Source organism: Macaca fascicularis, chromosome 15 (genome assembly GCF_037993035.2).
Source record: "Macaca fascicularis isolate 582-1 chromosome 15, T2T-MFA8v1.1".
NCBI lineage: Eukaryota > Metazoa > Chordata > Mammalia > Primates > Cercopithecidae > Macaca > Macaca fascicularis.
Window position 1 is genome coordinate 116385446 of NC_088389.1, and position 15092 is coordinate 116400537.

Here is a 15092-nt window from a genome sequence, read left to right on the forward strand (position 1 = left end):
CAGACTGGTTGACTCCTTGTAGCAAATTCAGTGGCTGACCTTGCCAATGCACAGCTAGATGACTGCCCCGATCCCAGCCCACTTCCGAAGCCCTGGAGCTCAGATTCCATTCTGAAGAGGAAAGTGACAAGTAATGTATTTCAGGGCTTCTCAAATTTTAATGTGCATATAAATCACTTGGAAATCTTGTTAAACTACTGATTCTGATTTAGGGATTTTTAAATACAAATCTTGATTCGGACTCAGAAGATCTGCAGTGGGCACCAAGATTCTACATTTCTAAAAAGCTCCCAGATGCTTCTGATGCTGCTGGGCCCATGGACCCCAACTCGAATAGCAAGGATGTGTTTGACTGAATGTCAAAATGCATAAGAAATCTCAATATTTGGCTGAGTTTATCTGGAAATGCCTAGATTAAGTTTTGCCATAGCAGGCAGAAATGGAGACTTGAGATAGAAATTAAGTTCAGTTTTAGAAAAATTTAAAAGTCAAATTTTTATGTACTGATTTTATGACTTGAGACATCTGGGCATATAGCGATCACTATCATCCTTCGGCGTCCAGTTCAAATATACCCTCCTCCTGAAGTCTTTCTGGATATTTCTCTGGTTGGAATTAACTATTTATTATTGAGAACCCGTATATCATGTTTCTTTAAAAGCTCATTTTTTCCATGAATCACAAATATTTACTGTAAATGTAGAGATGTGACTGTCTCTTCTTTTTCCCCAAACATAGTGACTCATAGAAATTACTTAATAATTGCTTCTTGATGAAAATGCTGATTTTAAAATAGACTGCCTGTAGAATGAGAATAGTATCTCAAAAGTTAAGTACATTATGAAATCAAGCAGCCAGCCCAAAAGCATTTGAAAAGACAAAATGAAAACAGTGATTGCCGGTTGGGAACTTCTCTAAGCAACAGAAGGAAATGTTCTCACACTTTGGGAGACAAGGGTAATTCAGCAGAACCAAGTCCAGACTTCTTTAGGTAATTAAGTATTTAACTTTTAAGATTGTTAAAAGACTTTATCTTTACTAAATCTAAAATTAGTAAAATTACAGTAAAGACTGTAAAGCTAATAATAGTTGTCATGCACAAACTTTAAAAAATATTATCAAAGTTAGCCTACCCCTTAGGGAAGGTTGCCAAACTTCAGTTTTCTTTTGATAATGGTATTTTCTTTCTTTTTTTTTTTTTTTTGAGACAGAATCTCGCTGTGTCACCCAGTTTGGAGTGCAGTGGCATAACCTTGGCTCACTGCAACCTCCACCTCCCGGGTTCAAGCGATTCTCCTGCCTCAGCCTCCCGAGTAGCTGGGACTACAGGCGCATGCCACCACTCCCAGCTACCTTTTTTTTTTTTTTTTGGTAGAGATGGGGTTTCACCATCTTAGCCAGGATGATCTTGATCTCCTGATCTCATGATCCGCCCGCTTCGGCCTCCCAAAGCACTGGGATTATAGGCGTGAGCCACCGCACCCAGCTGGTAATGGTATTTTCAAAAATTAGGTACTGTAGAATTGTTTCATACCTGCAAGTTAGGTTCCAATATTAAAAAAGATTGAATTTAGTAAAAACTATTCTTAAAAAAATCTGTTAAGACATCAACAAAATATTTGTAATTTTTATATATATATATACATATTTGTAATTTGTTTTCTTTTTTCATCAATATGTATATCTAAATTTTTATAATTTAAATCCATGTGGTGTGCTAGACTTCCACTCTGGAGAACTGGGAAAATTCAAATGTTAAGAATATATTTTATTAATATCTATTTACAATTTTTTCTAGTTTTGTTCAATTAGCAGATAACTGTTACTTATTTGACAAATAAATGCAGCATACAAACAAAGAAGAAAAGCTCTTATGAGTCAGAAAAAAGCACTCCTCTATTCCCCCAAATTAAGATCACTTGTACTGGGGCATGAAAGTAGGTATATCTCCAAGGATCTTAGTCTACAGCAATAATATTGCACAAATACATGCACTCACTTAGAAGGGAGAAATAAATGAGCTCGGAAAATGATCATTAAAAAGCTGGAAACTGTTTTGTTGACCATGAAAGCCTGCCATAATAACCACATTCCTTATATAAAGATGAAATATGAATTTAATGACTTAATAGACTCATCAAAGTCAAGAATAAAATTTCATTTTGCCTTCCAGATTTCATGCTGTCCACCAGCAAGCATCTGAAGTGTTGCTCAGTCTGCAATCATTACGGAACAAGTACACCTATCAGACCACAGTCAAGAAGCCGGAGTGAGACTGGGTGCTATGGCTCATGCCTATAATCCCAGCACTTTGAAAGGCTGAGGCCGGTAGATCACCTGAGGTCAGGAGTTCAAGACCAGCCTGACTAACATGGTGAAACCCCGTCTCTAATAAAAATACAAAAATTAGCTGGGTGTGGTTGCGCGCACCTGTAATCCCAGCTACTCAGAAGGCTGAGGCAAAAGAATCACTTGAACCTGGGAGACAGAAGTTGTGGCGAGCTGAGATCGTGCCATTGCACTCCAGCCTGGATGACAGAGCAAGACTCTATCTAAAAAAAAACAAAAAAAAGTTGGATAGCTGGAGAGAGTTATCCAATTTTGACCAAATAGTAAAGCCCGTTTTAATCTACTTTAAAGTACATATGAAAGTATTACTGATATAATGTAGTCCAAACAGGTTCTCTATACCTATGAAAGCCTGAGACATTTAAAATGAGGAGTGGTCATTCTTTGGGTGCCACTATGTTAGCTATAACTTTTTTGTATTACTGTCAGAGTCTTTGTAATATTTCCCTGATTACATTCAAGGCTGATGGATTTCTCTTATTTTTTTTCCCCATACATCTTTAAACAGCTGTTCATTTCAGTAATACTTGAGGTCTTTGAACACAGAAAACATCTATATATTAATTAATTAATTAATTAATTAATTATTTTTTGAGACCGAGTCTTGCTCTATTGCCCAGGCTGGAGTGCGGTGGCGCGATCTCTGCTCACTGCAATCTCCGCCTCCTTGGTTCAAGTGATTCTCCTGCCTCAGCCTCCCAAGTAGCTGGGAGTACAGGCACCTGCCCCATGCCCAGCTAATTTTTGTAGTTTTAGTAGAGACGGGGTTTCACCATATTTATCAGAATGGTCTTGAACTCCTGACCTTGTGATCCGCCCGCCTCGGCCTCCCAAAGTGCTGGGATTACAGGCGTGAGCCACCGTGCCTGGCTATACATTAATTTTTAAAATTTATTTCTGTCTTTCCATCCCCACAACTAAAAGTAGAAATTATTTAATCTTTGTTCTGTATTAAAAGGTTTATTACAATTAGGACTTTTCCATTTCTGAGACAATTATGAGTCACCCAGAAACATATATTCATATTTGTTTTTGAATGTTTTCAAATTGAATAATTTTTAAATCACTTTTTGGAACCCATCACTAATTATTTTGCTAATGTTATTTATGCATGTATCTTATTTCTTCAGTGTTGGAATATAAGCAAACCCAGAGGTAGGACCTACATTATGCCTTACAATAAATGAATGAATGTTCTTTTCTTATTAAAAACACACATTCTAGAATATTATTTGACAATATTTGGAAACCACTTTATAAAAATTGAGAGCATCCAAAGTAAAAAGGTATGTTTTACAATCCTTTTGAAAAAAAACGCTTTGCATTACATGGAAACTTAAGTATTATTTTATAGGAGAGATTAAGACAATCCAAAAGATGTCCATATTGATCACACTTATATACACAGAAGAAAATTCAGTAATATCAATCATAACATTATCTCCAGAGTAATCATTTATCAAATATAGTGTTAAGGTGGGCTAAATTGCCCTAACAAAGAAATCCCAAGATATACAATGACGCAATCACAATAGAATGAGACTTCTCACTCACATAACAGTCCTGGGCAATGGGATGTGGGTGTGTTTCCTCCAGGAGGTGACTCAGGAACCCAGGCTCTTCCATCTTGTGGCTCTAGTATAGGATCTCTTGCCTGGAACCAGATGGCAGAAGTGGAAAAGGGGGTGCATGGCATAAACTTATTTCTGTAAAGTCACCTCCACTTGCAAGCCATCAGGTAAATTCAGTCACATAGTCACATTTAACTGTAAGGGAAGCTGGGAAATGTATTCTAACTGTGCGATTAAGGAGGGGGAAATGCACTAGCTAGTAGTTTCTGCCACATCTGGTAAGACAACCACTCATAATTACAACTACTTGAGAGTTTATATTCTAGGTTTGAGAGTTGTTTAGGTTAGAATTTAGGTGATACGTGTTCTTTATACGATTTCATTCTGGAAGAGCGAGTTTGCATCCACTGTGGGTGAACTGGGATGTACATCATGAAGAGACACCCAGACACAAAACCAGAGCTGGCAAAATCACCTTTGTTTGGAAACAGGGGCTTCTGCCACCTGGAGGATAAATGCTGAGTGAAAGACTGGTTCCTGGGAAGCTCAGAACATCTATGTGAATGCATTCATTCCCTCTCGTGTTTTAAAATTTGAACTCCAGGTAAAATTGCACATAGACAGAAAATCTTTTCCTTCTTAAACTCTACTCAAGGAACCTGAAGCTGGTTCAGGATTAATCTGTTTCTTTCCTTCACAGGAAATAGGTAAGTCTTAGAAATACAAAAGTGAACCAATCCAAGCTGTAGGGGGAAACCCAAGCATCTAGTTGTACAGGCATGCACTACCACACCCAGCTCACTTTTGTAGAGATGGGATTTCACCACATTGCCTAGGCTGGTCTTGAATTCCTGGGCTCAAGTGATCTGCCCACCTCAGCCTCCCAAAGTGCTGGGATTACAGTCATGAGTCGCTGTGCCTAGCCTACTGATGAATTCTTTTTTTTTCCTTTTTTTCTTTCTTTCCTTTTTTCTTTCTTTCTTTCTTTTTCTTTTTCTTTTTTTTTTTTTTTTTTTTTGAGACAAAGTCTTGCTCTATCACCCAGGCTGGAGTGCAGTGGCTTGATCTCAGCTCACTGCAACCTCTGCGTCCCGGGTTTGAAAGATTCTCCTGCCTCAGCTTCCCAAGTAGCTGGGATTACAGGTGCTGCCTGTACAAAAATTAGCCACCATGCCCGGCTAATTTTTGTACTTTTAGTAGAGACGGGGTTTTGCCACATTGGCCAGGCTCGTCTTGAACTCCTGACCTCAAGTGATCCACCCTCCTTGCCCTCCCAAAGTGCTGGAATTACAGGCGTGAGCCATCACACTCAGCAAATTTATTGTGTTTTTTAAAAAAAAATTCTACTGGAGCATTTTACCTTCTGCTATAGCTGTTATAAAATGCTGTTCCTCTGTTGTTAATAATCCAGCCATGGTTATGGCTATTTCTTGTTCTTAGACATCTTTGCTGTTCTTTGCTGTATCCTCTGGAGTTACCTGGCAATGCCAAGGTGTACTTCTCACCTTGCTCATGTAACCCGAGGAGCATGCTAGAAATAATTAGATATTACTGGGATGCTTCCATCCCTAGTTCTTTTTGTGGAATTCTCTAGTCTTGTCAAAGTCACTCTGCTTGTCTGCGAACTGAGACCAGAGGCTGGGCAACCTCATGTACTGACAACCTATTTTTGCCAGAAACCGATCAAATTTCTTTTTCATCTGGAAATAAGTCCTTTCTTGGGATCTTTTATATAATGCAGAGATTGAGTAAGATTGTTAATTCTCTCTTATATTAACAAAGAGTAAAATGTGTGTGTCAGCAATCCAGTACCCTGATATTTGCTTGATACCACAGCATTCTACCTGAATTTAATTCACAACTGTAAGATGATCAAGGTTCTCTGTCAAGGAAAGAGTAAAGTTGACCCTCTCCAAAAGATGGGGCCAGGCTGGGCGTGGTGGCTCATGCCTGTAATCCCAGCATATTGGGAGGCCGAGGCGGGTGGATCACCTGAGGTCAGGAGTTCAAGACCAGCCTGACCAACATGGAGAAACGGCATCTCTACTAAAAATACAAAATTAGCCGGGCGTGATGGCACGTGCCTGTAATCCCAGCTACTCGGGAGGCTAAGGCAGGGGAATCGCTTGAACCCAGGCAGTGGAGGTTACGGTGAGCTGAGATTGCATCATTGCACTCCAGCCTGGGCAACAAGAGTGAAACTCCATCTCAAAAAAAAAAAAAAAAAAAAAGATGGGGCCAGAACTGGTAACCATGACTATTTACACGAGTTGGTAACCTGTGAATCCAATAACATTGCATTTCTTATTGTTATATCAATGTGCAAATGTTATAAATATATCTAATTTCTATATCTGCTTTTATACTCCATTCATCACTGTGTAAGGAATCTCTCTGACGCCTTGTCTTGCACCTAGGATGGTAGGTGCGATGGCTGGGCAAAGGAAGGCAAGCATCTAGCTAAATATTGATTTGGGTACAGCAGAGTTCTAATTCTGAGTAATTGGTACTTGTCTGCTTCATCCTGTTAAGAAAAAACAGTGTTCCTGGATGGTTGTGATATAATAATGGCACCCAGCCTAGGCTGTCCTAAAAATATGACCCTTGCAAAGTAGATTTCTCTTTTGTTCTTGGGATGAAACTTGCAGCCTTATTACAACTCATAAGAGCACCTATTCTATTTGTGGAAACTATGCTTGCCTGTGTTTACCGTGCATTTGGTCCATTTCTTGCATTATAGGTAGGGTGAGTCTGGTCCGAGTCTGCACGCTACTATTTGCTCTTGTCAAATTTCAGTTTGTACCTTATATCTCAGTATAGTATAAATACTAACAGTACCTTCTGCTTCAGAAGTGTCCTAGTTTGGATGAGAAATTATATGTTCATCTTACACATGTATGTTATAGTACTTCCAACACAAGTCATCTCCCAACTCTCCATATTGGAAAGGTTCACAGCTTCCATTACATAAATGAAACGCTACAGTTTGGAAGAATAGAATAGTAAGTTTTCATCAAATGGAGTTTTACATTCTATTCAAGGATTGAGGACAGCGCTGGCTTTTTTGGAACAATCTGGCAATGCCTCGGCTACATCTCTAAAATCTGCTCAGTACTGATACAGTGGCCACTAGGGCCGTGGTCCTTTGGAAGTTCTTGACTCTAGATTTCACCTTAATCAATAGAGGAGTAGTGTGTGCTCTTATTGACAACGAATATGCTATCGATGTTCTTGTCAATTAGAACTTGTCTAGGATTTGCATATTCACATTCAAATAGAAACTACCACATTTCAGCAGTGGGAGAGAAGGAGCTGAGTTACATGGGCTGGTAGCCTTTCAGAAAATTGTGTAAGGCATATTAGCAATATTGTGGACTATGATAAGCCTCTATATAGTGGTAATACTGTTAAAATGTTGTATATATTGTAGTCTGAAAGGAATGCATCAAAAATTTTATTGCGTGAGTATTGAAACTGTACATTATGTATTTAAGAGAAAGCAAATTTGAAGCTCAAGTAATAAGAGATCATATGCAGATTTAGGTCTTCTAACAACAAAAATGGAAGACTAGAGAAAAAAATGCTATAACTTCTTGATTTCACTGTTAGTAGGTAATATCCTGATGTCTTTTCTCCATAACTGCAAGTACATTCAATCTCCACAGGCTGTTTTTATAAAAAATGCTAATTAATTTGTGTCCTTGTAATTAACTAAGGATCTATCTTAATAGATAGATCACTACAATAAAAGTGATGTACCATCTCCCCCACAGCAACAGAAGGATTTTGCTTTGTATCATAAATCAAATTCAAAGAATATCCTTTGGTAAAATGTTAAACTGCAAACTTTTTTTTTTTTTTTGAGACACAGTCTCGCACTGTAGCCCAGGCTGGAGTACAGTGGCATGATCTCAGCTCACTGCAACCTCCGCCTTCTGGGTTCAAGCAATTCTTTTGCCTCAGCCCCCCAAGTATCTGGGATTACAGACGTGCACCACCACGCCTGACGAATTTTTGCATTTTTAGTAGAGACAGGGTTTCACCATGTTGGCCAGGCTGGTCTCAATCCCCCGACCGCAGGTGATCCACCCATCTTAGCCTCCCAAAGTGCTCCTCAGGTGATCCACCCATCTCAGCCTCCCAGATTACAGGCCTTAGCCACCGTGCCTGGCCGTTAAATTGCAAACTTTCACAAGAGTTACCCATCTTGTTTTCTTTGTGAGACAGATAGTCATGTGAAATTGAGTTAATGTTATCTATGCTTTGTCGTCTATTAATGTAAAAATTTCCAGGAAGTATTATTTGACCAGAGTCATTGTGAAACACATACCAGAAATTATTATTATGTCCTTCGAAAATAACCTCCAACATAATCTGTACTTTTGATTATTTTTCTTACTGGATACATTTTCTTACTTGATAAATTGTAGTTCTGGACATAATGTTGAGTTGAAGATGCAATGTGGTAGCTTCTTTTAGGATCATCTCTGTATTTCTAAAGTATAAAAATATTTATCGTATTTCTTTATCAGTACAGAAAAGAATTATTGCCAGCTTGACTCTGCTGGCACATAATTTGACAATGTGTTCTTCATTTAATTTAGATTTTAGCAAAATCTAGAGGATAGGAATCCTGGCAATTGGGGTTATTTACCTCTAGGGCATTTTCCAGCTAAAAGGAGGAGTGGTTCTTTTGACAGTTGTAATGTAAAAGGGGTACAAAAGTTGGAGTCCAGGTCCCACTAAGGGAAATGTCCTATTAGCACAATCCCCACATCCCCCCCCCACACACACTTTTATCTAAATGACAGTACCCCAACTGTAGGGAGAACTAGAAGAAAAGCAGCCCTTCCTCAGACCGCAGCCCAGCTTCCAGTGATCTGGAAGTCTAGTCTCTGAAATCAGATTGAGGTCAGCCAAGATGACAGTGCTCATAGGGACCTGATCAAAACACACGAAAATATTTTCTGGGGAGAGGTATCTCCTAGGGCTCAAATTGTGTGAACAATCTTTCAAATAAAATGTCCAACACACACTCTTGTGTACCCAAGCACATGAGGTGACAAGATAATATGAAGACTGAAAGAAACCGTAAGTAATACACCTAGATCTGTAGGGGTTCTGAATATTGGAACTAACAGATCCAGATATTAAAATAACTATGTTTACTATAGCCAAGTAAACAAATCTAAGATAGAAAATACAGTTGAAAACTATACCGAAATAACATAGACAATTTTTTAAAAAGTACCCAGAAATATTTGAACATTAAAAAATATAACTGAAACTAAGAATTTAGCGGTTAGGTTTGACATCAGATTTAAAGGAGAATTACTATAAGAGCGGAGAGAAAAAAAAAAAAACAGAATGAAGCATGGAGAGACAAACAGATAAAAATTACATGAGAGAGAATAATAAACCCAGAGGATGTGGTGAAGGAAAAAAAACTAACATACATTTCACTGGAGTTCCAGAAAAAAAAAGGAAAGAGGAAGTGGGTCAGAATAAGTATTTGAGGAGCTTATAGCTGAAAAATTTCCAAACTGACTAAAAACATTGTCATAGCCCAGATCCTCTAAAAAGCAGAGCTTGAGGCAAAAGCTTACATGTTTACTTTACTGGTAAGTGTATTCCCACAAGCACAAGAGTGGGGTAAAATGATGTGAGATAGAGAAGGATGCAATACAGATATAGCATGTGTTATACTAACGTGGGCATACACTCATTGCAAGTCTATTACCTCGTCTTGCAACCCATCATCAGAAAAGGTATGTCAGCCACTGTTACTTCAACAATCTGGTTCTGAGAAGGAAGGGAGAGAAAACTGTCCAGGACTTTTCCTCTCCCATTGGGTAGAACCCACTACATGGCGTGATACCTCCCACACTTCAAGGTTGTGTACACGTGAGCACTGAGTGCCTCAGCCCACTGGGAAAGTCCCAGGGCAGGACATGAAAGCACATAGCAAGTGTGTGAGATAAGCCACAGGTTGTGCTCAAGTGTGACAAGGATCAGAGAACAGCCACCACAGAGGGCAGATATGAATCTGTGTCAATAAGGTTAGCACATAGATCTGGGGTAACACAAAAGTAAATCTTGTACAGACATCAGTCCAACCAATTCCAGAAGCCCTACAAGCCCAAAGCAGGATAGGAAAAGGTTTTCACCTAGGCACATTGGAGTAAAACGGCTGAAAATCCAAGGAAGACAGAAACTCTTAAAAAGCAGCGAGGGGACCGGGCGCGGTGGCCCACATCTGCAATCCCAGCACTTTGGGAGGCCGAGGAGGGCGGATCACGAGGTCAGGAGATCGAGACCATCCTGGCTAACACAGTGAAACCCCGTCTTTACTAAAAATACAAAAAATTCAACTGAGCGTGATGGCGGGCGCCTGTAGCCCCAGCTACTTGGGAGGCTGAGGCAGGAGAATGGCGTGAATCCGGGAGGCGGAGCTTGCAGTGAGCCGAGATCGCGCCGCTGCACTCCATCCAGCCTGGGCAACAGTCTCAAAAAAAAAAAAAAAAAAAAAAAAAAAAGCAACCAGAAAGCAACCAGGGAAGGAGAGCAGGCAGAGGAGGAGTTGCACGGTGCACGCGCGGTATATGTGGCTGGGGAATTCGTGTGAACGTCAGGGTGGAAGCAGGTGTGAGAGGGTCCAGCAGAAGACAACATAGCTGCCAAAATGTTTGAGTCCATCGACAAGTTTGGCCTGGCCTTAGCTGTTGAAGGAGGCGTGGTGAACTCTGCCTTATATATAACGTGGATGCTGGGCACACAGCTGTGGTCTTTGACCGATTCCGTGGAGTACAGGCATTGAGGTAGGGAAAGGGACTCACTTTCTCACCCCGTGGTTACAGAAACCAGTGATCTTTGACTGCCGTTCTCAACCACGTAACGTGCCAGTCATCACTGGTAGCAAAGATTTACAGAATGTCAACATCACACTGAGCATCATCTTCCGGCCCGTGGCTAGCCAGCTTCCTCGCATCCTCACCCGCATCGGAGAGGACCATGATGAGCGTGTGCTGCCGTCCATCACGACCGAGATCCTCAAGTCAGTGGTGGCTCGCTTTGGAGGTGGAGAACTAATTTCCCAGAGAGAGCTGATCTCCAGGCAGCTGAGTGATGACCTTACGGAGCGAGCAGCCTCCTTTGGGCTCATTCTGGACGACGCGTCCTTGACACATCTGACCCTCGGGAAGGAGTTCATAGGGGGAAGCCAAACGGATGGCTCAGCAGGAAGCAGAGAGGGCCAGATTTGTGGTGGAAAAGGCTGAGCAGCAGAAAAAGGCGGCCATCACCCCTGCTGAGAGCGACTGCAAGGCCGTTGAGTGGATCACCAACTCACTGGCCACCGCAGGGGACGCACTGATCGAGCTGCGCAAGCTGGAAACTGCGGAGGACATCGCCTACCAGTTTTTACACTCTCGGAACATCACCTACCTGCCGGCGGGGCAGTCTGTCCCCTGCAGCTGCCCCAATGAAGGCCCACCCTGCCTGCACTCCATGGGCCAACTGGGCCACAGTCCGGATGATTCGATGATTTTTTTTTTTTTTTTGAGACGGAGTCTCACTCTGTCCCCCAGGCTGGAGTGCAGTGGTGCGATCTTGGCTCACTGCAACCTCCACCTTCCGGGTTCAAGAGATTCTCCTGCCTCAGACTCCTGAGTAGCTGGGACTACAGGCCCGCACCACCACACCCGGCTAATTTTTTGTATTTTTAGTACAGAGGGAGTTTCACCATCTTGGCCAGGCTGATCTTGAACTCCTGACCTCATGGTCCACCTGCCTTGGCCTCCCAAAGTGCTGGGATTACAGGCGTGAGCCACCGTGCTCTGCCATCCCCATGATTCTTAACACCGCCTTCCTTCTGCCTCTACCTCAGAAATCACTGTGAAATTTCATAATTGGCTTAAAGTGAAGGAAATAAAGGCAAAATCACTTCAGATCTCTAATTAGTCTAAAACAAAAAAGGCAGCCGGAGGAAAAAAGACAGATCATCCTAAAAGGAACAACAACTGAAATGATAGCTTACTTCTCAGTAGAAGCAATGGAAGCCAGCAGACAATAACATGGCATTTTCAATACACTGAAGGAAAATAGCTGCCATAGTGACTTAGCAAACATCTACAAATATTGAAAATACTCTTTAGGAATGAAGGAGAAATAAATATTTTTTCAAGAAAAAATAGAGTGAGAAGTCATCCCCAGCAAGCCCATACTACAAGTATTAAAAGGTGCTCAGGCCGGGCGCGGTGGCTCAAGCCTGTAATCCCAGCACTTTGGGAGGCCGAGACGGGCGGATCACGAGGTCAGAAGATCGAGACCATCCTGGCTGACACGGTGAAACCCCGTCTCTACTAAAAAAAAAAATACAAAAACTTAGCCGGGCGAGGTGGCGGGCGCCTGTAGTCCCAGCTACTCGGGAGGCTGAGGCAGGAGAATGGTGTAAACCCGGGAGGCGGAGCTTGCAGTGAGCTGAGATCCGGCCAGTGCACTCCAGCCTGGGCGACAGAGGGAGACTCCGTCTCAAAAAAAAAAAAAAAAAAAGGTGCTCAGGTAAAAGGAAAATGAGCCTATGCAGAAGGCCAGAAATAGAGGAAGAAACACGAAGCAATAAAAAATAATAATTATGCTAGGGTCTCCGTTCATTTGTGCTGCTGTAACAGAATATCTCAGACTAGGTAATTTATAAAGAACAGAAATTTATTTCCTCCTAACTCTGGTGGATGAGAAGTTCAAGATCAAGGCGCTGAGAGCCTTCATGCTGCGCCCTCACATGGCAGAAGATGGAAGGGCAAGAGAGAGTGAACCTACTCCCACCAACCCATGAATCCATTCACCTACCTCTTCCCCAAAAGCCCCACTTTCCAAGACTGTTGAATTGAGGATTGAGTTTTCAACACAAATTATCAGGGACACATTAGAGCATAGCAACTAGTAACTCTAAATAATTTGTTAACTGTATAAAACAAAAATAATGTATTGTGCAGTTTAAAATATTTATAGATATAAGACCACAACAGTATATAATTTGGGAGGGAGGTGTATGGAGTTACAGGGCTTAAAAGCCTCCTACTGGAAAAGGGTAAAAATACCAGTTGACATTAGACTTTGTCAAGTCTAATGCTTGCTAAAATTCTGCATGCTATAGTCTCTAAGGCAACCACCAAAGGAAGAGTAAAAGCTGTATAATGTCCTAGCAAATAGAGATTAAAAGTAGAATTGTTAAAAATATCAGTTATCGGCTGGGCATAGTGATTCACATCCATAATCCCAGCACTTTGGGAGGCCGAGGTGGGCCGATCACTTGAGGCCAGGAGTTCGAGAGCAGCCTGGCCAACATGGTGAAATCCCATCTCTACTAAAAATACAAAAATTAGCTAGGTGTGATAGCAGGCGCCTGTAGTCCTAGCTACTTGGGCGGCTGAGGCAGGAGAATCACCTGATCACACCACCACACTCCAGCCTGGCCAGCAAAGCGAGACTCTGCCAAAAAATGAAAAATAAAGGAAAGAAAAGAAAAAAGATCAATATAAAAGAGATAAGAATGGAGAGACAAAGGAGCATAGAACAGGCAGAACAAGAATACATCACATAATAATTTGGTAGATGTAAAACCAAATATGTCAATAATTATAGCAAATGTAAAGCAACTAAATGCTACCATTAAAACACAAAGAATGACAGGCTAGTTTAAAAAAATAAACCCCATGGAAAGAAAGTTTAGATTTCATCTCCTCCAAGTTATCTGTAAAACAAAACTATCTACAGCCCATCAGATTTGGTTTGAATTTATAAACCATAGCAATCTCACTTATCACTATATCCTAATTCAGATAATTTTGTTTAGATGGGGTCTCACTATGTTGCCCAAGCTAGACTCAAATTCCTGGGCTCAATCAATACCACCTCAGCCTCCCAAGAAGCTGTCACTGCACCTGGCTTCAGGTAATTCTTTTCTTTTTTCTTTTTTCAGGTAATTATTTTCTTTTCCTTTGTCTTCAAATGTTAAAGAATCCCTTCATTACTGAGCCAAAAAAAATTATCTTAGACATACTTTATTGAGACATAGACAATGTCTCTCTCATTTCATATGACAGTCCATCAGATATAGGAATATGGATACCAATTTTTCTATTTATATATCCCTAGTTAAAAAAAATTTTTTTACACAATCTTCACCATATTTTTATATCATTTATGAAAACAGCTCCTTGTACAGTTGGCCCATTGATCCAGCTTGTTAAATTATTTTCAGACTTTGCTTAAGTGAACCATCATATTGTCACTTTCTTCCATTTCAAATCATAGGGAAATGACACAAAGAGCATGCTTTCTATATTTTCATCTTATTCATTGATAAAAACATCGAATAGAACATATCTGATGACCGTGCTTCAGAGCAGGCTTTGGAGAACTTTTTCTAAATTGACCTTGATCCATGAATCAACATTCTGAAGGCATGCAGTTTTAAACATAAATAAATTTGCCTGTGTAGCCAGTTCACATTCCTCCAACTTGTCCATGAGAGGCCTTGAGAAGTCTTGAGTTGGCATAAGAGTCCTTGTTAGATGCCTTGCTTAAATTCAAATACCTGGCTGTGCACGGTAGCTCATGCCTGTAACCCCAGCACTTTGGGAAGCCCAGATGGGTCTCTCAAAAATAAATAAATAAATAAATAAATAAATTCAAATACCTTAGGTCTGCTTATCAAACTAGATGTGACAATCTCAGAAGTGAGTGCATATCTCATTTCCATTTGTTTATGGGGACAGAGAGTCAACTATAAATAATATGCAAGTCTGCAGACTTAGGTTAGAAAAGGTATGATAATCCAGTACCTCATCCATCTGCGGACACTGAAGCTGCTAAACATCACTTTTTTTTTTTGAGACAGAGTCTCGCTCTGTTACCCAGGCTGGAGTGTAACGGCGCAGTCTTGGCTCACTACAACCTCCATCTCCCAGGTTCAAGCAATTCTCCTGCCTCAGCCTCCCAAAGTAGCTCGGACTGCAGGCACGTGCCACCACTCCTGGCTAATTTTTGTATTTTTAGTAGAGATGGGGTTTCACTATGTTGGCCAGGCTGTTCTCAAACTCCTGATCTTGTAATTTGCCTTCCTTGGCCTCCCAAAGTGCTAGGATTACAGGCGTGAGCCACTGCGCCTGG

At 40.9% G+C, this 15092-nt stretch overlaps 1 pseudogene; it reads left to right on the plus strand.

Annotated features, from left to right (window-relative positions):
- LOC102146466 (prohibitin 1-like) overlaps positions 1–15092 on the plus strand; it is a 42746-nt pseudogene that overhangs the window by 10199 nt on the left and 17455 nt on the right.